This window comes from Dicentrarchus labrax, unplaced genomic scaffold (assembly GCF_905237075.1).
Source record: "Dicentrarchus labrax unplaced genomic scaffold, dlabrax2021, whole genome shotgun sequence".
NCBI lineage: Eukaryota > Metazoa > Chordata > Actinopteri > Moronidae > Dicentrarchus > Dicentrarchus labrax.
This window is the reverse complement of record NW_026136701.1, coordinates 15907534-15929922: the sequence shown is the minus strand read 5'-3', so window position 1 is coordinate 15929922 and position 22389 is coordinate 15907534. Positions and strand designations below refer to the sequence as shown.

Genomic DNA, 22389 nt, shown 5'->3' with positions numbered 1-22389 from the left:
AGCGTGACTGAGAAGGAAGTCTTCCAGTGAGTGAAAAATGTATTATGTTCTGAGGAGTGAGGACTGGGAATAGAAGATATGTATGGTGGAAATTAATAACTTTATGACTCTCACTGCTTAAATTGTCACCAATCCTGCCATTTGTGGAACACACTCAATCTAATGAATATAAAGGACTTTGACCTAAAGGAAAATTAAGAATACCGTCATAGATCTACAAAATAATAGTAATAGCTGATATTGTTGCCATGACACCTGAACCAAGACACCTGAACTCGACTGATAGACAAATATTCTTCACACGTTTCTCCCCTTATAGACACAAAACAAAAATTCTGTTGTTTTATATGTTTCTCTAACTCTCTAGAGGCCTCAGGAGGACTTTGCTCAGAGTCCCAGTATGGTGAGGTCGAAGTCATCCAGCAGTGGCCTCCGTCTGGCATTTTACCCAGAGCACATCCTGTGGGAGCGGGAGCTTTGGAGCCGGCTGCGCGACCACATCAAACAATGGCTTTTTGTTGTAAACAAAGCCAGGGCAGCTTGCCGGGGGCCCTCTCTCTCTCTCCTCACGGCCGGATCCAGTCTGCCTACCATAATTCTGGACTGTCAGACAAATGTGCGCCAATGCACCACAAGTCTCTCTATTTCATTTGCATTTGTACACACAAACCATGAAACTGGCAGTGCAACAGACAAATTCAAATTTGTCGAAAATAGTAAAGCAAGATGGAAGGCAAAACTAAAGGCTTGCCTCAAGATGATAGTTAAAACACAATCACCTGAACAGTTGTTTGACTGCACGGCAAGAAAACATAATGTCCTTATGTTGGTTTATTGGTCAATGTAACCACCGCTGCAGCTGCTTTGTCCAGGGGATAGAGGACCGGTTGTGCATAAAACATTTTATGTGCGTTTATTTCTGCAAGTTGCATCTGTATCACTGAAGAATATATTGTGTAAAAACAGGTTAAATATATATTCTTGAAAGCACAAATATTCTGTTAAGATATTTCTGTGTTTCCAACCAGCCTGGAATGTCGTAATTTTAGGGGGAAGGCCACTTGGCCAGCAGTGGGGCAATTTTTTTGAAGACACAGAGGCCACATGACAGGGCAGAAAGGCCATAAGTTAAAAAACCTGATTGCGATTTACTTAGATACACAAATCAATTTCTAAAAGTATTAATGTCTTTTTAATAAACAGTGTAACACTTTTTTTTATTAATTTAAACTTTTCAAAATGAATTGTATTAATTAATTATTCATATTAACTATGTTCCTATTGCATCGCATTGACAATAGATAGAGGGCCTTCCAACACTACCAACAGAGGATAGGCAACAATGTCATGGAGCATTTCATTATGGGTTGCAGTCACCATATTTCCGACATGGATTTGTTGTCGACAATGTAACATTAGCAGGAAAAAAAAGAATAGACTATCACACTTCAGAGTAACCAGCCAATAGAATAAGATGTGCTCTACGCAGGATGTACAGCGTCAAAACAAGAGCTCTTTCCCGCTTCTATTTTTATTGGTCATGCCACCCGTGTTGATTACTTAAAACTGTTAAAATCAAGTACACGTAACGTTTCTAACATTCGGTTGTCGGGGCGGACTTGACAGGAGGAGAAAATAAACAGACAAAACAGGCGGAGAGCCGGGTACAAAGGTCACAGTGGCCGACGGGCATACGATTTTCAGGATGGTCGTTATGGCTGGCTTCAACTTTATTCCTGTGACACAAAAAAAAAAAAAAAACAGCAGTCAGCTACATTTCCGCCCTTCAAAAGCAGGGAACAGTACTTACAGAAGCAGTTAAGCTTACAGAAGTTGTGAGAAAAATGGGCTTAAAAGTGCAATATGTGGGTGCCCAGTCAGTGGGTAGAGCTGGCGACCCATGTACTGAGGCTGAGTCCTTGCTGCAGCTGCCCAGGGTTCGAATCCGACCTGCAGACCTTTGCTGCGTGTCATCCCCTCTCTCTGCCCCCCTTTCCTGTCTGTCTCCAGCTGTCACTATCATAAAGGCAATAAAAGCCCCAAAAAATACTGTGCAATATGTGAGAATTTTTAGTTTAGAAGATTCCATAATTAACTAAACAGATTGATTATCAGCAGATTGAAAAGAAATAATGATTTTGACATTACATCAATGACGTCTACATGTTGCAGAGATATTTACTAAACTTACCATGTTAACCAGCTATCCCCGGCCAGTCCTGTCTTGTAATACTACTTTGTACCTCAAGGGGTCATAGTCAGTCATTGCAGCGTCCAGTTGAGTCCTCAGCTCTAAAACACAAAGATTGTTCACTTGCTGGGTTTGGCTCCTGGCACCCCGGGGATGCCGCCTGCTGTAACCCTGCTCCCTCTCGCTCCTTTCCTGCTTGGTGCCTCTCCTGTCCCCGCCTGAGCCCACTGTGTCTTTGTCGGGAGTCAGGATCAGAGTCCTGGTCAGAGCTGCTGGAAATCACCTCAGTACTGTGTTCCCTGCCATCAAATTGTCTTCCGTCCGTCTCGAAGGCTGTGTTTGGTCCCGATCCGGCCATGTTCCCTGGGAGGTTGCTGAGCCCGGTTCCATTGCGCGCTCGCCCAGTGTCGGTTCATTATTTCTCCGTAATGATTGGATTTAGCTAGTGCCTCATTTGGTTAGGTGGAAGAACTAAATGAATAATCAAGATGTCAGTTTTAACTAAATGTAAATGTTTAGATTAAAGTAGTAAAATAGCCAGGGAAAATTCATTTAGCTTTAGTTTTAGCTAAGGTTAGCCATACTTGATACATTGCTCTTGCTTCAGCTGAAATTATTGGTGTCTTGCTTTGTTTTTTAACTGTAACTGCATTGCAGATATTAAAAGCTGGGTTTTTTATATTGTAAAACAGATATCAAAATGTCAGGCGTTCACTCAATTTGTGATCAAGTGTGTTGACACTGTGTTTTCCCTTTGTAGGGTAGAAAAGATTTCCAGCACGTTAGCTCAGATAGCACACTGACCTGTATAACTAACAAGCTACACTCACCATGAAATTACACTTAATAGGTAACGGTTCAAAGGTGCTGCACTACAATGTCAGATTACATCGAAAAAACCCATTTCAGCATCAGGAATAATTCAAAACACTACCAAATGCTGCAATGTGCTGCAACCCCTGGTGTTTCATGTTATTGCCTTTACCTCTCATACATCTGGCCTTCACTTCTTGATCAAAGGTGACAATTCAGAATGTTTTCACAGTAGGGCTCGTGCTTATCCTGATAATTAGCACCATGTTATTGTCAGGAGTGTTGACTGCACTCGGTTGGTTTAGACCAGTGATCACACTTTAGCTATGATAATGAAAGATTTTAAACACCAAGCTAATTGAAATGCTGGTGCAAGGTAGCAGCTGGGATACGTGCTTAGCTATTATCACTACTAATAGTTTTGATCAGAAAGGGAAACAGGAAATGGAAAGGGATGCCCATCTTTGTGTCCCAGGAGTTTCAAAGACCCTCTGATGCCATTAGAGTCTGTGTTTTTCTATTATTGTACCTATGTATATTTTATCCAAACTGATATACTGTCAGCAACTCATGCAGAGTAGAATTTGGAGAGCTGGTTAATTGCAAGGTTTGCTGATAATTGTTTCATTAATTCTAGCTGGCTCCCATTGTTCCTGGCCAGGCACATGGGTCCAAGCCTACACAGAGCTTGGCAGTAGTTTTTAAACGAAGGGGAAATGGAACAACCTGCTTCACTGCCCCTGCTGATCCCTCGGGTTTCAGCTAGTTTTTCTTTTTTCTCTCATACCTAGTGTGTCAAGGGCATTCCTGCAAAGGACAATCATTCTAAAAGCTGGTGGAGGAGCACAGCAGGGGACCAGATTTACGTACTCACTCCATATTCCCTTCAACAGAATAGCCAGGATGTTTGTTCTTAATAAATACTACAGCTTTTATAGTCCTATAAAATCTTCTCTTTACAAAGAAAATGTAAACTGTATGGTTCAGACATCATTTGTGTTGTTTTAGACAAAAGGAGGATTAGCATCCTGTTAACATTTATATTCTCATTCTGTTTCATATGAAGTGAAAATTATAATGGATTGAATTCTAACCAAGTATGTGCATGCTAATCACACAGCTTTGCTATTTGAGATCCACATGCTGACTGCTGAAGGGGAAAGAGGCGCCTATTGACTCTATTTGAATCCATTGGTGAGCACATGTTCCAATCTCAACACAGAGAACTGGGGTTATAAAGTGTGGCGATGGGAAGTACACCAGAGGGCAGAGGCCAGTGGCTTTATTGCTATTTGGAGCACTGCTGTGTGTCTTTGAGGTTTCAAAAGTTTGAATTAGATTTGCTTCAGCACATCTCCAGCTGGGAACTATGTAAATTGACAGTGAAGAACCTTATCTGTGCAAGAAAAGTTAAAGCCTCTACCATCAGCTCTACAGCCACAGGCACTAGTATTTTATATCCTCTATAAATTGTCATGTACAAATGATTGAATAGGCTCCTCTTCTTATCTGGTGGCCATCAACAGCAAGAATGTAACCATATGAGCGTATCCTGCTGATAAAATCTATTTCTGGTCTTGTTCTTTGGGACTGAACTTTTTTTCATTTGAGGGAATTAACCCAGCATGAAAATATTTTTCAGTATCTTTTTGTTCTTAAAGAAAAACAGGATGCCTGGGCTTTTCAATTCATGTGCAGTTACTCAAAATAAAGGAAGAATCCCGTCCCTTCACTGTGAGGCTTAGAACAATACATTTCAGCTTTGAATCACAGTGTAGATTCTGTGTGCTGCCTCTGCGGGCTGGTGTGGCCTGTAGACCCTGGGCAGGGCTTTACAGTGAGGCACAACAATCCAGTCTTGGCTGGTGGCCGTTTTTTCCTTCAACTGCAAAAACATATGAGGAGCCGAAGCGCCTCTGTGTAGAAGAGAAAAAAAAAAAGACTATCATTTATTATTCAAATGAAATGAGGTCCGGCAGATGGTGGGAGAGGGGCCGTGGGCTTGCGGCAGAAAACCTCCTGCTCTCTACCTCTGTGATTTCAGTCAGCCCGTGACAAAATAAGAAGTTCAAAGGGAATCAGCGATTGTGACGGATCTCATTAGCATATTTCCAATGAGCAACATTAGAAGCAGAGATGGGGGATACGGGGGTGTATCCTATGCAGGAACAAATCAATGTATGCTGTGTATAGATGATACTGCAAGCTTTACTTACATCATTTACTATATGAGTATACTGGAAGATTATAACTCTATCCTGTGTCAGATAGAAAAACAAGGCAGTGTTGCATAAATGTAAATGTTTTGTTCCACATTTCATTTTCATTTCGAGTCTATAAAAAAAAACATTTATTTTTTTAATGTTTTGTTTCATCACCTCCCCTTTAGTCTACAATAATTTATGTTCTGTTTTTGAATATTTCAGACATTTTGGGAAGAGCGATTAGACCCATCGCTATGAATTTCTGGAAATTCATTATCATTTGCATCATCGGTTGTACAGCATGAGTTAGGATTTGGCAATTGGACAAATGTATCGGCCATTGGATGTGTCCATTTTTATGCGAGGGGGTGGATTTTGACATTTTATTTTGCTAATTTAATATGAAGAAGGAGTGCGAGCTGGTGCTCATTGATAGACTCTCATTCAGCAAACTAACCCAAAGAGACCAGACAGCGGGGGGAAACAGCATTGAGAGCCATGAGTTGGTGATTAGACGGTTTTGGTGAGTTTTATCATGCTTCTGATGTTTGACGTGTGTTTCACAAACATGGGAATTGTTAGTTCTGTGGAAGAGAGAAACTTGAGTTGAGAAGGTGTACGGTTATATTTTTTTAATAAGGAAAATAGGTGCTTGTGGAACATAGCAAACTCACTGCTCTAGCTCCTCTAAAGCTCTCTAGCACTATGTTTTATTTGTTTAATCCATACAAAAAAAAACAGTAATATATAAGTAACTTCATGGAGTCTCAGCTGGTTGCTTGAAGTCGCTGTTCCCCGGCCAAGAAGTAGTCAAGCACCTAACTCCCTTAAAGCCACTACGTGCAATTCTAACACTTTGGTTTTTGTATGGATTAAAAAGGCAAGTTCAAATATGAGCTTCAGAGGTGTTGGTAGGTGGATGTTGTTACCTTTGGATGGAGACAAGCTAGCTGATTCTGCTTGCTTCCCCATATTATGCTAAGCTAAGCTAACCTGCTGACAGGCTCCAGCTACAGTACATACAGTAGTTACTTTACAGACATGAGAGTGGTATTGATCTTCTGATCTACTCTCTGCAAGGAGATGAACAAGCATATTTCCCAAAATGTTGAACCAATCCGTCAACGAGACATTTTTTGTGTAAACCTTGAGCTGTTTACAATGTCCTTGAGGCTATATTTAGTTTGCATGTTCTAGTTTTTAACAACGTACACAAACCCTGACATAACATAAAGATATATTGCTACCCAATATACTGTAGCATACTGTACAATGGATTCTGTAAATGGTTATGCTTTTCCAGAAAACCACAATGGCTCTATTCATGGAAATTGCAGCGGAGTGCAGTCGCGTCATGCCATTTGCCTGAGCACTGTAAAACACTGTCATGTGTGGGGTGAACAAAACCAAGGCTGGGCTTGTAAAAAAGCAGAAAACTCTTAAGCTGCACTTCAGACACATAAGACTTCAGCACCTGTCAAGGGGTTACTTAAGTGTCAGCCTGTAACCACGTGCACCCAGCAACATACAGCCAGCTCATCATACGTGGAGCTTCATGTTGTTCAGAACTTTATTTTGTGGAAGGTCATTCACCCTTCTTTTTAGAACAGAGTACCTTTCCATCTCTGATTTGAAATATTGTGCTGAGAGATGCTCTTGCACCCAAGGCACGACAGTATTTCAAAAACTGAAATTTGAGTGAGTTTTTCTGAAGTTCCCTGTGGTGCTGTTCTTTTGGACCACAACAGGCCGCAAATCTGGCAGCACCAGCTTTTTCTCTGTGAAACATCTACCCATTAAAGCACTAGAGGAATTTGGTTAGAGCTGGAATGCAATAAAATGTATAAAAAAGCCAAATTTGACTTTTCACAAAGGATCTAAGAATGTCGCAGAACCGAACGAGGGATATAAAGGAACAAATAGATCACAATCTTTTTTATTTATGGGATATAAAAAAAGGGGCGGTCACATCTTGCAATAGGGTTTTAGTTATCACATAACATAAGAATGTTCTGTCTGCAGACTAGAAAGAAATCTGCAGCACATAAAATCATACAATTTGTTAATCCTAATTTGGAACTGATCGTGGAAACAGTAATACGTTGGCAGTTTTACTACTTGTTATTTGCATATTAATTAATAGGGTATAATTATAACATAATACCCTTCTTTTTGAAAATGTGTTACATTAAGAACTGAGAGAATCATAATGGAAGTCTTTAAACAAAAACATTTGGACATTTGGCTTGGCATTATTTTGCTCCTTTGTTCAGCACAGATGAAAAATGGCTTAAACACAGTGCAGATTAATATAACAAAAATCTCATTGCTGGGAAAACACCCAAACCTTGCTTTATTGGCAACAATCGTGGTTATGAATGTCTGTTTTGAAGATTAATGACTAAGACGTTTAAAAACAGACAAAGACGGAACAATAGTGCGGTGAAATGTAAGCCATGATTTAGGAGGGAGATCAGTGTTAGAAGCTTTGACTTTCTTGTAGCTACTTCCTCCTGCCAGATAAACAGAGCCCTCACTGAGGCTTTTTAGAGATCACACATGACACTTCTTGTAATATCAGTTTGTGAATCCCACTCCTCTTTGCAGTGTCACCTTGTAAATTCCTCCCCCCTCGCTTTAAATGCATTTTTACTGCTTTGAAAATGAAGAGACCACCATGTGCTTGGAACATACCTTCACTCGCAACAGGTTCTTCTCTCTCTCTCTCTTTTTTTTTTTTCCCCAACTCCCACTCAAACACTCACCCACTTACTCCTCCCCACTTGGCGACCAGAATAGAAGCAGCAAAGCGACATTGACGAGCCCACTGGGCCTGCAGGCTGACGTTAGCCCACCCTGGGATGAGGCTTTTGGAGGACCACCCCAGCAGGCTGCTAAGCCCAGGGTGCCTCGGCCAATTTATGACACCTACAAGGGGAGATTGCACTGTAGACACTTTAGAAAGCAAGTGGCTGAGTCATAGACCTGCTCCATGGCTTCCTGCTTCCATTCAAGGATTTATTTTTAATTATTATGCCAGCAGATTTCTTTGTTACCATTCTTTGTGTGATTGCTATTCTGCAGCAGTCACACACTCATAGTCTTGCATGCTCATTATTCTTATTATCCTGCAGCTTTTTTGGTCACTTGTAACAAAAAAAAGGAAGTTTATACTACAAATACTGTTAACATATCAACATGTGTGTAATTTTACTCTACTTTTCTGCTTTTCATAAAATGACTTGATTCGTATCCCAGAGTTCTTCAAACATTTTATGAATTATTAATAATTAGAAACAATCCCATATAGACATACATTGAATTAATACTTTAATTAATATATCCAATATAATATTAATATGCAACCAATATACAGTATAAACTCCATTGGTGTTTCAGAATGAAATCAGTATCACACACTGCTCAAGTGTACATAAGATAATTATGTTAATTTACAATTTATTAGTGATTATGGTATATAGAGCATTCAAGTCTAGAGTGAACGATTTACTCCCATTAACTCAACATTTGTACACACAACCCCCATTAAAAATTTAAAATGCTCAGTGTTTTAGCTGTAAATAAGCTCATTGTGAGGACGTGTACAGTTTTTGGAGTCACATAATTCATTAATGCTTATATATGGAACCTAGTTGACCTTCATTGCCTTTATAGCTCTGTCATGGTACAAACTCTATTCAAATTTGAAAATGCTCAATACTGCACAATAATAAAGTATTTATAAGCTCAGCTACAGTTTATGAGTGATTATGAGTTGTATAATACATGAAAGTCTATAGAGGCCCATTTAGCCCCATTGTATTTATAACTCAGCTCTTGTATACAGTGGAAATGCCAATTTTAAATGTGGATAAGCTCATTATGATTACATTTACAGTTTATGAGTAATATCCAGTTTTACATTAAAGCCAGTATCAAAATTCTCCATTCACTCGCATTACTCACTCAAAAAAAAACACATGTCACTCAGCATCTTAGCACACAGCCATCAAATGTTTTATCATTGTTATTATTTATTTATTTTATTATTATTGAATCCTGAAATTGATCAAATTGCTGTGAGCCTTCAAAGGTACAGACAGTAATCAGAAGCACCCCTTCAGTCTGACTGTACAAAAAGGAGTGAAATTAAGACCAGACCAGACTGTGGACGAGACTTAATCCACAGCAGATTCTCCCCTCAGCTTGAATAAAGCTTTGCAGCGTGGCTCTCCACTACGTCTGCTTGCTCTGGTAACAAGCCTCTTCTGTGACTGGGGAGAAAAAATTCATAAGCAAGGCAAAGGTAGGGAAAACCTCTCTCCCTTCCTCTTCAAATAGAGGCATGCTGAGCTTCACTGGAGAGGCTGGCGGTAGGAGGGCACTGGGGAGCATTCAAGCCCCTCTCCACCTCGCTCCTCAGTTTTTAACCAGCCTTTTCCACGACCCAGTGTGCACGCAAGGCAAGCCAAAATAGATAATGAGGAATGTCAGCCTAGAAACAGAAAATCACCTCTACCAAGACCAAGCTGTTCCAGCGGACTGGATTGCATTCCACAGCAACTCTTGAGTGATTTATTACTACCCAAAAAAAAAAACAAGTCTCCCAAAAAGACATCGAGCTACACAGCTGGTTAATGCCAACTGGTTGTGACTTGTGATGAGTAATGACATCCCTTTGAGTCAGTAGCTTTGTTCTGCCGTGTCTGGATGATGGATCATTCTTTTAAATCCGTTTTCAAGATGTGCAGATTACCCGTTTCATAATTGTTATATTTTAAAACAGAGCCGGAACTATAAGAAGTCATTCTCCCAACTGCTAGGTCAGTTGTGTTATCACGTTTCTGCGGAGCACGAGTTGAGGCCATAGATGTCCACTTTTCACTGTGCTCATCAACAGTAGATCCAGGGTCCATACAAACCCAATTAAGAATCAATTTGAGCCAGTGTCAGACAGTCTGGCGCCTGGAGAGGGGTAAATGCTTTTAATATGAACATTTTATCGTTGTCTCACAGTCTTCCATCGTCTAACAGTCTGGCATGTGTAAAGTATCTGTCATGAAGCCTTATCCCTGAATACTACCACAGTAGTGCGTCCACAGACCTCCACACATGGCATGCATGTGAAAGTAAAGGTACAAAAACGTATATGTGAAACAATCCCACTTGAAAGACATAAATCATAAGAACAATGAGATTTTGGCAGTAGCCGTGATTGGCATATTTATTCCTCCTGCTGTTTGGTCTCAATTTAGTTTCAAGACAAATGTCATGGCATGAAATGCGTACTTGAATCACGTCAAACATGTTTGACATTGGCCCAGATTGATGTGGTTGCCATGAAGGCTTTGAAAAACGGACACCTTTGCTACTCTTATCTTGCAAAAAGCCTGAGTAACTCCCTCCCACTTTACATCTATGATAGCTCAAACGTCAGTAAGACTAATGCAGTATGTATGGATCTGCATATCTGATCATTTCTTTATTACTGTCGTAGTTCTTTTGGAGATCTTTATTGCACGTGTAATAACACAGATTTTAAGAAAAAATAGCACACTTTGTGCCAGCACTAACAGAAAAATGTATAAGTGTACTATATCAGACCAAACAACCATGTTCTCTACTCTGTTTTCATTGCAGTTTTCATATGCCATTTATAATGGAGCTATCAAATCAATATCATACTATACTTCTGCCTCTGCTCCCACCAGGTACCACACTGTACCTGTATTTTCCATCAATTTGTAGCATTTCAGAGCCTGCACTTAGAGCATACGCTGCCTGAAACCAATGCTACAACAGCCTCTTTTGGTGTCTCTCTCCACGCTGACATACCTGTGGGCTGTGAAATGCCATGATTATCATTTGAGGCAAAGCTGTGCAGAAAGGAGCTGTGAAGAGATGATGGCCTCTAACGGCAAAGTGGCAGTCAAGAAATGAGTCATGTTTTCTGAACATATTCGCTTGAGCATGAAGAGAACAAAAAGTTCTCAAAGTCGTAGATGGCATTGATGTTTTTCATGCTGTTATTGATTGAACAATTATGTTTACTATGAATTGAATGCACGTTTTCACAATGTGAAAAAAATATATAAATAGTATTTTCTCGCTATCGACATCACATATCCTGGACAAGCAGCTTGACATATTTTATTGTTCTTTCTGGAAAGCTTAAACAATACTGTGGTTTTCTAGGGATGGAGCAGTTCATGCAATCCATGGTTCGGTTAATATCACAGTTTTCGGTTCGGTAGGTTTTTGGTACAACAAGGAGACAGGGCAATGCAAATTTGCTTTTTATTTGTTTGGCAAAAAAACACAATTGTTTCTGGCTAATACCATAAGAAACATAAACATCTTCATTATGATTAATTAAAAAGATAAATGCTAATAAATGCTAAAAAATGCTGCTTTGTTATTTTTATATATGCTGAGTTGTGTATTTTGCCCTGTCTGAATCTGCATGGAGAGGCTGTTTAAAAGCTGCGGGGGAAAAGGAGCTGCACTTTCCTACCGGACTCACTCCTACTTGGGCTGTCAACAGACACACTCATCCGTGACTTCCTCATATTGGAAGTATAACTGCTAGAATGAGCCACACGTGTTGTGGACGATGCTTGCAAACAGTTGCGGTGTTATCCACCCCCTTTTTTCCCCATCATTGTCATACGTCCGTAATGCTCCCTTACAGCCGACGGATCCTCAACTGTAGGCTACTCTGTCTTTTCTTTTTTTCTGCACGTGGCTTTTCGACCTCATAGACTATTACACATTTCTGTCCACATTGTACACAGGAAAAAGTAAACACCTCTTAAGAAAAATAAAGAGCAATGCTAATGTGTCACATTAGCATTCAACGACTATGGCTCCCATGAGCTGTGACAGTGTTTCTGTGACTAATGCTGCATTCACACAATGTTGACAAAACTGGAAGAACAGAAAAACCTCTTTTTATTCTGACTAGATGGTGGTTTTATTTTAATGCAACTGGTTAGCAACTGGTTTTCAGAAATTCCCAGTAGCTCCGACTCTGAACTGTAAGGTGACCACTCAGCTGCTCGTAAGTCCCTGTGAGCGATATGTGGGCTGGAAGGCAGAGATGAGATAGATGAGCGATCACATTATTGGATGACTGAAGATTTATTATTGTAGAGGTGGTTAAGGTTGTTAAAAGACACTGCATTATTGAGCTATATTAATTTTCTATTATTTCAATTCAATTACCTTCAATGGCAGACTTTGGCTGACCTGAGGCAACCATATTAGTTTTCATTTAAAAACATCTGTTCTCTAATCAGAATTACACATTAAATGCAGTCAAATTACATCTTGGATGTTTACGTGAGCAGACGTTTAAGGAAAAGGGTATTGACAGAAACTCCCGTATTGCAGCATATGACTCATCATTTAAAGGCCCAGCCAAGCACAGTCACACCCACGCTCTGTTCATGTTGAACTTGGGTGGAGCGATGCTGTGAATTAGTCTACTTAAAATCTACTAAATACAGATGGTAAAGGTGCAATTAGTCCCGCCCCAACAGGTGCAAGGCAAACTAACAGGAGAAAGAGGGACATGTCAATCAAACAGCTGTCTGTACACAACCACAAGGCAGTAAGAAGATGCTTTTTCTGTCCTGTTGGTGTAAAAATGTTACTCTCCAGTACGTTATCTTCATAAAAATTGGAAAGCGACCCTCATATTTCAGCTTTTTCCGAAACACCAATTAAAGAAACCCTTCATGAGATATATATTAGGTGAGTGGAACAGGAGCTTGGAAAGGAAAGTGAGTCCTATCCCACCTTAAAAGGTCCCCCTGTGTTCCTCTAGCATTTATTCCACCGTGTATTTTTTGCATAAACGGTTTATTTCACCCAATTTTCCCTGTGAGCTGCTTTGCAAATTAATGACTTTCAACCAACCCTTGAGAGGATAATATCTTCCTGTTTGCTGGATTTATTATTTATTGCGTCTCCGTGTTTGTGTCAGGGTTAAACTGTATGGTATGCGTCTGAGCTTCAGGTGCTAAAAATAGAGGCAGTCCCAGAACTCCTACTTGAGTGACAGGATTCCTTTCAATGGCACGCAAAGATGACCCATTTCCTCTTTTCTTAAAAAGTTAACAGTCACCTACAGTATGATATTTAAATGAATGTACTACTTTACTCAACTTTCTGCCTGACCAGTTGTTGTTTTTTAGTATTATATATACTATTCTGCAGTTTCACTGTGCCACTGAAGAAAACTTAACAATCAGCTACCATTGAATGTAATCTTTAGATGCTATAAATCTTGTTTTTCTTCCGGTCCCCCTTTTTTTACTCTGCCTTTTCACACTGTAACAATGAGCATCTGTTTCCATTTTTTTCAGTGTTTCGGCCTCTATGTGGAAAGGGGGGGGGGGGGTTAGACTCCCTGCACAACAACAGAGAAACAACGCTTATAACTACTCTCTTAAGATAAACATTCACCATTGTAAACTAAATGAAAACAAATGTTCCCAAGTGCTTTACCAAGTGTTTTAAAATGTTCAAGTATAGATTGAGATGTTTTTTTCAGATAAGCTTGTTTTCGGGCTGAGACACACTTGATATTTTTGGAGCAAATCACACAGTTGGAAAGCAGTGACTCTGGTACATTACATTTATTTGTTTGATGCTTTTCCCCATATAAGAGCATTTTTACAGACATCCCAAGGACAGAGGAAAGGCAAAGTCCTGTGAGCCAAAAAGATCTAGAAAGGAGACAAGCCTGGACCCATGTTGGTTGTCAGATTTTATCTATTGTAGAGAGTAGAATTTACTTTCTATGCTTGATCTAACTTCTGTCAGCAGTGTGCAGTCGACACAAGTCTCATGGGGGAAAAATAGAGGACTACATAACTTCCAGAAGGGAGTACTGTATTGTTCTGAAATTCAAAGCCACCTCCGAAGCAACGTTAAAGGCCCAAATTAATAATTGAGTATGATATGGCTAGCAGTATGTAGCTTCCAAATTTGCCCAGTTGTAACGTAAGTGTTTACTGGCGATTCACAAATCACTCAATTAAAACTGGTTGCACCACACTAGTTCTTACATAGAATAAAAGATGAGTTTTTACTTAATATTTACACCCACTAACTGCCAGGTGTAACTGTTGCGTAGCTAACGGTAGCTAAAGCTATGTTAGTTTTCTGAGTAAGAGTAGCAATATATGGTCAACATACCTGACACTTGATTAAAATTTTGTTTATTAACAATGTAAAATGGAAATCTTTCTATTAGTTTATGCAAAGAATAAAAAAATACATTATATACCTCAAATTACAAAACATGATACTTAGCTGACATCTGGTTAACTGTCTTCAACATTTGCATACTCGGATATTTTCCACTCTAAAATGCATACTACTAACTTGGAAACACCACCATCTCCAATGATGTAATTTAAACAAAGTCATATTTACATTAACAATAGTTTGAAAGTTACGTTTACTATATTGTTTGTCCCATAAAACTGTACTGAACTGGTTTATACTAAAGTCATCAATAGCTAACACATTAATGGCACAACCTGATTTAGTAAATAAGTTTAAAAATAGCTAGTAGTTTCTAAGAACTTAGGAAAGACTGTACACATAATGGTTTTATGAATAGCTGATGCAAACCAATCTTCCTGGACCTCATTGAATTAAGTCATTGTCTTATCGTGAATGTTGTAGAGTTCACGTGTGGTTGAGCCTTATAACTGAGCACATTCCATCATGGGAGCCGCCATTATATGACCATCAAGATCATGATAATTCCCACTCTTTTTCATGCTGCTCTGTGATTACAAAACTATAGAAAGCAACTCCATACAAGCTGGGAAATGAATGCCTCAAAGAATTAGCTTCCTCTCAACGCAGAAAGAACAGACAGTGTTTCTGTCTGCATGGAACAAGAGCATTTATCAAATCCAATAGAAAATCCACAAAAAACTCGGTTTAGATCCTTTGATTTTTCTTTTTTCAATAAATGGCTTTTCCCTTTAAGGTTTGACATCGCCTTTGAATTTGTGGCTTTTGATCTTAATGAGTAAAACCACCTAATAATGACTTGAGACATATTTACCGCAGCATTCCCAGCTACCCTCTTATTTACCGCATGAATGTTTGTTGAAACACCCCACTTTATTGCATGAGGTTTTTTGCCCATTTGGATGGGGAACACACACAATGCATGAGAGGACAAAATCAAAGACAACATGTAGAGGTGAAGGGACTTGAATTCTGAAAAACTGTCTCTGTCTGTGGGGTCTCTGTGGCTGCAACATGCCACAAAAATCAGACCGCAAAAAAAAAATGTAATTATCACTCTTATAATCCAATGTAACATCTGTGGTTTGGATTCACAAGAAGTGGAGCTGACTTTGTATTTTAAGTGTTTTCTTGTGTTTCTGCAGCTCATTTTTAAGTAAAAGAATCAGTATGTACAATTTCAAAGCAACGGATACTGTGTCTTGTGTGTATTAATAGATTAACAGCTACAAAACATAACCACAATGCTTTCATACAAAGGTTGTGTGTTGTTGAAGGAGGTAAGCCAGTAGGATGTTTGTTTCTGTCTTGAATAAAGCTATAATGCAGGGGGGAAAGTAGGTGCAATCATGAGCAATCATAGGTGATGTAATGTGTATGTATGGATGGTATTTATTCTCCCCGGTGTTAATTAACACAAATTGAGTAAGCAAAAGCAATGGGAAAATGTGGTAGTGAAGCTATGGGAAATCGTTAGGGAAGTATACAGTAAAGAGGGAGCGTGCTGTTTTTTTGCGCCGCTATAATTTGAACGTTGCTTAAAGTGGAGATTCATAAAGACCTATAATTTACAGCATGGAGTCTGTTCTTATGATAAAGTCTGATCTCTCTTGGGGAAATTTATTTACACTCTTTGGATGAGTCAGCAGCAACACTTTTAGCTCTTTTGTGCCATTACTTAGAGTTTTGATTGCACACTGAACGCAGGCAAGAATGACAGGCTGCAGCAAAAAAGCGAACCAAAGCATTTTCTGACAACTTCATCAGTCCTCAAAAAAAAAAAAAAAAAGGAATAAAAAAACAGAGACAAGGGCCGACTGTGTGTATTTACATATATACTGCATTGACCACAATGAATAAAACACCAGCAAGCCAAGCTCTCCTGGGTCAGTTCAAATGAAATAGAGAGTTTACACTTGCAGTAGTAGGCCATACATAAACATTGTTTCTCTAAATAAGAATATGTGCCAGTGGATCAGCATCATTACATCTGTTTTCTTTTACTCCGCTATTCTTTATTATGTAAAACTACGCCTCGGAAAACATGCGAGCTCTGCACTAATCCTCTCACTTTCCACCTGGTGAATTTGACCCAAATTCACATTTCCCCTGTGCGGCCAGGGGACTGTTTTTTATTGAAGCCATGTGTAACAGAGACCACTGACCTGGCTATGTACTTTGGCTCATGAGAGGAAGAGAAGAGAAGTGATATTTAGGACATTAATAGTTCCAAACCTGCCGATCAAGTGTTTGTTCTTAGACAGACGTTTCTCAGGGAAATATGTCCTTCGACTGAATTTGCACCACAGAGGTAGCTCTTTTATTACAATGCTGAAAAGTAAGGATCTAAAAATAGGAGTAGTGTTGGGGAAGAATGAAAGCTCCTACTAACAGTATAATATCATGTTCAAAAGAAAGCTGCATGGGGCTGAACTTTAGAAACCTGAGGAAAATGTTACCATAAACCTGCTTCCAGCTGGGCAGATCATTTTCCTTCCAGTACATTGATTGTTGAGAGATGACAACAGAAACTTGATATTTAGAGGCAAAATGACAGAGCTCAGACAGCATATCAAAAATTGCATGTTGCCTGAACAAAAAGGTGGCTGTGCAGAGACACGTTGGCTCACAATGAGGACACAGCTGGTAGTACAGCCCAGGTAAACATAACACATCTCATGTACCATAAGTGTGCTGAGTTACTTTGCCTTATCATGGGTGTAATGGTTTCTAATGATAGCCTTAGTCTGGTGACTCAATAAATCAGAACATTATGAAATACATTTATTTGTTCATTTGTTTTGTCCTGTTTTTGCAAGACGGGAAAATGTGCAGCCTGCAGCTGGCATATCCATGGCAGTCAACAAATCATGACTAAATAATTGGGGATCTGCCGTGCGCAAACATGCGGTTGTCCAGTTTGTCATTAAGATTATATCATATTTGTTCGCAAATGGCAATTTAATGCTAATGTTTTGCAGCTTACAGTAAAAATCCTAATGGGCTTTCAGCTTTGAAGTGTAATTTCATCGACAAAGCCGAATCATTCCCAGTCAGCGCAGTCATAGTTTCATGTTTTTGGGGTGCCAAGTCAGTTACAATTCTGGTCTCAATTCACGACCGTAAAATCAGGATTCAATTTCCCCCCTCTCCGTTGTAACCAACGGAAGAGACATGATATGCTTTAAAAATGAAGGCAGGGCAAAATTCCTATTTGCATCACGAATCATTTCTTCAGTTAAAGGCAAGCATCTGTGGAAACTGTGACAACACATAGCACATAAATATATGCATAATGGTATTGTTCCATTCAATAAAAAAGCACAGTGACCAAAGATATAGAACTGTTGTCTGAATAATCCATACAATTTACCTATAAGCCAGCACTGTGCCTGCAGGACAAGATATTGGCCTTCCAGCACTCTGTGGTGTTTTTATCTCCTACTGCAATAAAATTCTTACAATATTTCAATATTGACATGTTGTTTTCTGATCCTCTAAACCTTTGTTTAAAGAATAAATATCAGCAACTCAACCTCATCCAGCTCCAACTCAATCAATATGATGCAGACTGTTTGTGTACATATTTATTATCTTACATGAAAGAACAACTTGAACAATATGTGCTTTTTTGACACATTTAGACACTAATATGTCAAATGTAACATTGCCTGAAAATTACATTTACTTGCAGTTACATGTGGACCACACAAATGGTGTAAACTATACATCAAAGCTAACCAATTCTGCAAACCATGCTGCTGTATTTTAGACATTTGAATGTATTCATTCAACCATTCCAGGCAGACATTGATTTCTATTAATTTCCACACGGTATAGAAATCAGTTGACAAACTCCTGAAGCTTTCTTTAGATGTGTAACGTGTCAACATCAACATTAAGACTACAAAAATAAAAATTACATTATGGCTGAGAAGTAATTCACTTTCATGGCAGATTGATTTAAATCTGCAGTGCATCACAAAAATCATATACAATCGGCATAAAATTAACACAGGCTTCTTGTTGACTGTGATGGATTAAGCTCACGCAAGAGTTTATTAATTGATTTTTATAACGTAGATGAATGGAAACAAATAGCTACCCAGAACATCGAGAAAAATACAAACATGCTTTGGAAGTTTTCAGCAAAAATGTAAAGTATACAAGATTTGCACTTTTAGGACATAAATCTGGCAATACACTAGTAACGGTCCTTTACATTTCCATGTGTAAAGGTGTATAGTTGTTGAAAATGATATTCATTTATGGAAAATGTTTCCCATTTTACCTATAAAGTAAAAAAATGCACATCGGATTTGATGCAAAAAAATACAAGTTGGTGCCTTGCTCAAGGTCCTCTAACTTCACAGAGGGTTTTTATCTTTTACATGTGACAAAATTCTAAGGGAGGCGGGGAACGTTGCAATTTGTTGCCATGAACATATGGAAGGATACTGAATGTATGCACACAACGTATACCAGCATCTGCTCAGAGAAACTAAATGAACATGTTGGTATGTTTGTAGGAATATGACTGTGTTTCATTTCTGCACAGTTAAGGTTGAAGGTTAAGTGTATATTACCATTTTCTTTTAACAAGTATTTCAGGTCTGATACATTGATATATTAACACTGTGTGCACTACATACATTCCTGCTAGTTATATTGTACATAACCCTGGGCGCCCACGGCTACTCACTTCTCCTAGCGTATTTGTCAAAGGCAGAGGACAAATTAATCGAGTAATCATTTGTGGATCCACTTAAATTTCTAAAGCCCAAAGTGACAAATAACTTACTTTGTTTGACCGAATGGTCCAAAACCCAAAGATATTATTATTATCATCAATATAGTAAGATGAAGAAAAGCAGCAAATCCTTACAAGTGAGAAGCCGGAACAACTGAATGTTTTGCATTTTTTACTTGATAATTGACTTAAATGATTCATCAAAAATCTAAATAGTCGCAGGTTAATTTTCTGTCACTCAATCTGATGCTGAGCTGTTACTGGTTGTGTGCTATGAGTTCAATCCAGTAATGGTAGTAGTAATCTTATTGCTAGACTTTCAAGTGCAGAAATAAGGATTATTTGTCCCTCCGTCAACATGACACAGTTCAGTAGAGTACTACTTGTAATACAAAGTCAAATGCTTCTTATGAAGGTGTATTTCTTCTCACTATGATGCATTCTGCATGAATTACCTTATTCATAAAGTCTTTGGACTTACCCAATTAAAACAAGTTTCATGTCAGCCTCATTATTTGGTGTTTTTATTATGAAATACTAATTATCCAGGTGAAAACTTCTGCCCACAACACTGCAATTCCAGTAGAATAAAAATTACTATGCTATTTCTATGAGCTGCTTTCAGTAACATGTTTTTGGTAATGAATGGCCTTGTACTTTTTTTTCCTGCACTCTTCTCCTGATTAAACAGCGGGGGCTCTTGATTAAAACACTGTGCTTTGCAGATCTGTTTAAATGCAGAAAAAAACACATCAGAGTTTATTTGTGCTGTAACACGTGCGTGAAATCTGAGCACACGCAAAGGGGGCTTTAATATTAGCCTTTAATGCGGGCTGTCATAATTAGCATGAGGATCCGGTCCGTGTCCCGGCAGGACTCCGCTCCAGGTTTTGAGTCTTGCCCCCCACCACAGCCAGCTGCTGCAGAGCAGGGGACCGGTGCGCCGTTTTCTCCTCGCCTTGTTTGCCTCCAGTCCGGCTGTAGCTCCGACTGTCTGCACGGCGTGTGGATGAGGCGCAGAGGGAACAACCGGGCAGCGCTCCGAAAGCCAGACTAAAAGAAGTCGTATCATCCCTCTTCGGGGCTTGTATCTGTGAACCAGGCCGCTGGAGACTTTCAGACAGACTTGACAGCGAGGAAGACGTGCTCGGAGTTTTATTTTTTTAGCGAGAAGCGGGGCGCATCTCGTCTCCTTGAAGTGATCCTATTTTATGCAGTCTAACCGTAGCGCTCCCGTCGGAAGGAGCCCGGCTGCACGCACTAGAGGAGGAGAAGGAGGAGGAGGAGGAGGAGGAGGAAGAAGGGGTGGAAGTAACGATCATTACTTTTGAACAGACCTCCTCGCCATGGAGCTATTCGTCCGGTCCCGGACGTATTGGCTTGAACTGATACCTGCCACAGGAAACCCCGCCATCCGTCCACTGTGAAGAGGAAAGTGGAGCATGCAGCCGAGCCCCATACGTCTTTGTGCGACCCGCTGCTTAGTTTCTGGGGGCCTCTTCTGAAAAAAAAAAAAAAAAAAAAGGGAGAGGAGAGCAGAGCAGAGCAGAGCAGAGGAGGGGGGCTCCTGGTGTTGATCTGAAATTCACACTCCATGCCGGGATCCATATTTTGGCACGGCGCAGCCTACCCACTGTAAGTAGCCTTTAAAAGCGGATGTTTTGAGTCTTTCAAGGGAGATGCTGGGTTATGCCTGTCTGAATCAATAGTACCATTTATTTACACTCCCTGGATATGATAAGGCAAATGTCAGAAAACGGGCCCACGGGCTGCTCCAGCAGTTTAAAACTGTTGTGATTAGATCAATATGTAACCCGGAGTGTATGGTGTTATTTTGTAGTGTCTGGTGCCTCCAGACTTTTAATTAATATGAAGTTTCTTTGCTGCTAGGGTCATCACAGTGTGGATTTCAATGTGTGTGTGTGTGTGTGTGTGTGTGTGTGTGTGTGTGCATAAATATATATATACATTAAAAGCTCACTAAAAGATGTTAAAATGTGTGAAAATGCTTATAGTCAAGGTGTTTTTTCAGCTGTTAAAGGCAGTATTTATTTTTTTTACCTAAGGGGAAGATGATGACAAAGGAAGTCGTGGATATGAATGAAAAGCCTATAAAAAAAAAAACCCAAACAGAAGTTTATAAGATATTAATGATCATAATCAGCGTGATAACATGGTGAAAAAACAGAGCTCGCACAAACATCTCCACCCAGTCCAGGACACCAGGAGCTAAGTAGTTGGATGTCAGTTACTGTCTCCATTTACTTCTCCATTTTGCGGCTATAAAATAAGATCATTTCACAGAGCATGTATAATTCACAGACCTGAGCCAGCCATGTGTGATGATGGGATACACACACACACACATTTATACACACACACATAGACACAGACTTTTTACAGAAGTAGGGAACCGTATCTCATTCTCATGTGAAGCTTTTAGAGATAAGGCCGCATAGACTTCAAGAAACCCCAGGAGAGCACGACTGTGATGGACTGAAATATCAAGGTTAAATAACATTTACACATAATCCATACTGTCAATGCCAAATCAGCATAGTGGTGCAACATTATATAAGCCATTCTGACAAGTTAGGGTACTGAAAGCTTCCCCGACATATACTTATATAACAGTTTTCAAGCAGGGAAGGATAGACGACTTTGGTTTTTTTTGGAATAAAAGCAAACCAAAGCATTGGGATGCTCAGTTTTCGAAAACTGCAACATTATATAAGCCTATGCACAGTGTGAGGTATTGAATCGCCACCACACAAATCCGAGCATATTTTGACAGTGGTGGAGAAGTTTTTCTGTCATGCCAGCCATTTTGGAGGACTAAAAGAAAAAGTGTCCTTGACTGCATGGGATGATGTTGAATGTGTCTGCTTGATACTGACATGCCCATCAGTGATTCCTGAAGATGAAAAGGTCATTTTGTTCCCCTGCCATTGGGCCATAATCGGATGATTTACTGGTGAATGTAGATGTCGCACTTTGAAAATCCTGCATTTCGGCCCCGGCTAAGTCTATTTCTTGAAATAAATGCTGGGACGGTGGATTGTAGGAATTCAAAGAGAGAGGTGGACAAATGCTCTGTTGCCTCTTTCTCCACCCTTCTCCCTCCCTCCCTCCTCCTCCTCTCCACCCTCTTTACC

The 22389-nt window shown here is 39.6% G+C and overlaps 1 protein-coding gene across 12 annotated transcripts in view; it reads left to right on the top strand.

Annotated features, from left to right (window-relative positions):
* Nucleotides 1-22389, top strand: part of LOC127369228 (adhesion G protein-coupled receptor L2) — a 128512-nt gene that overhangs the window by 22496 nt on the left and 83627 nt on the right. For 8 of the 12 annotated variants that reach the window (XM_051410425.1, XM_051410404.1, XM_051410415.1 and 5 more), the window contains exon 1: nt 20220-20869. The exons of the other annotated variants lie outside the window; for them this stretch is intronic. The gene's annotated coding sequence lies outside the window, so the exon portion shown is untranslated. Of the gene's footprint in view, nt 1-20219; nt 20870-22389 lie in introns of those variants that run through there. 12 annotated transcript variants of the gene reach the window in all.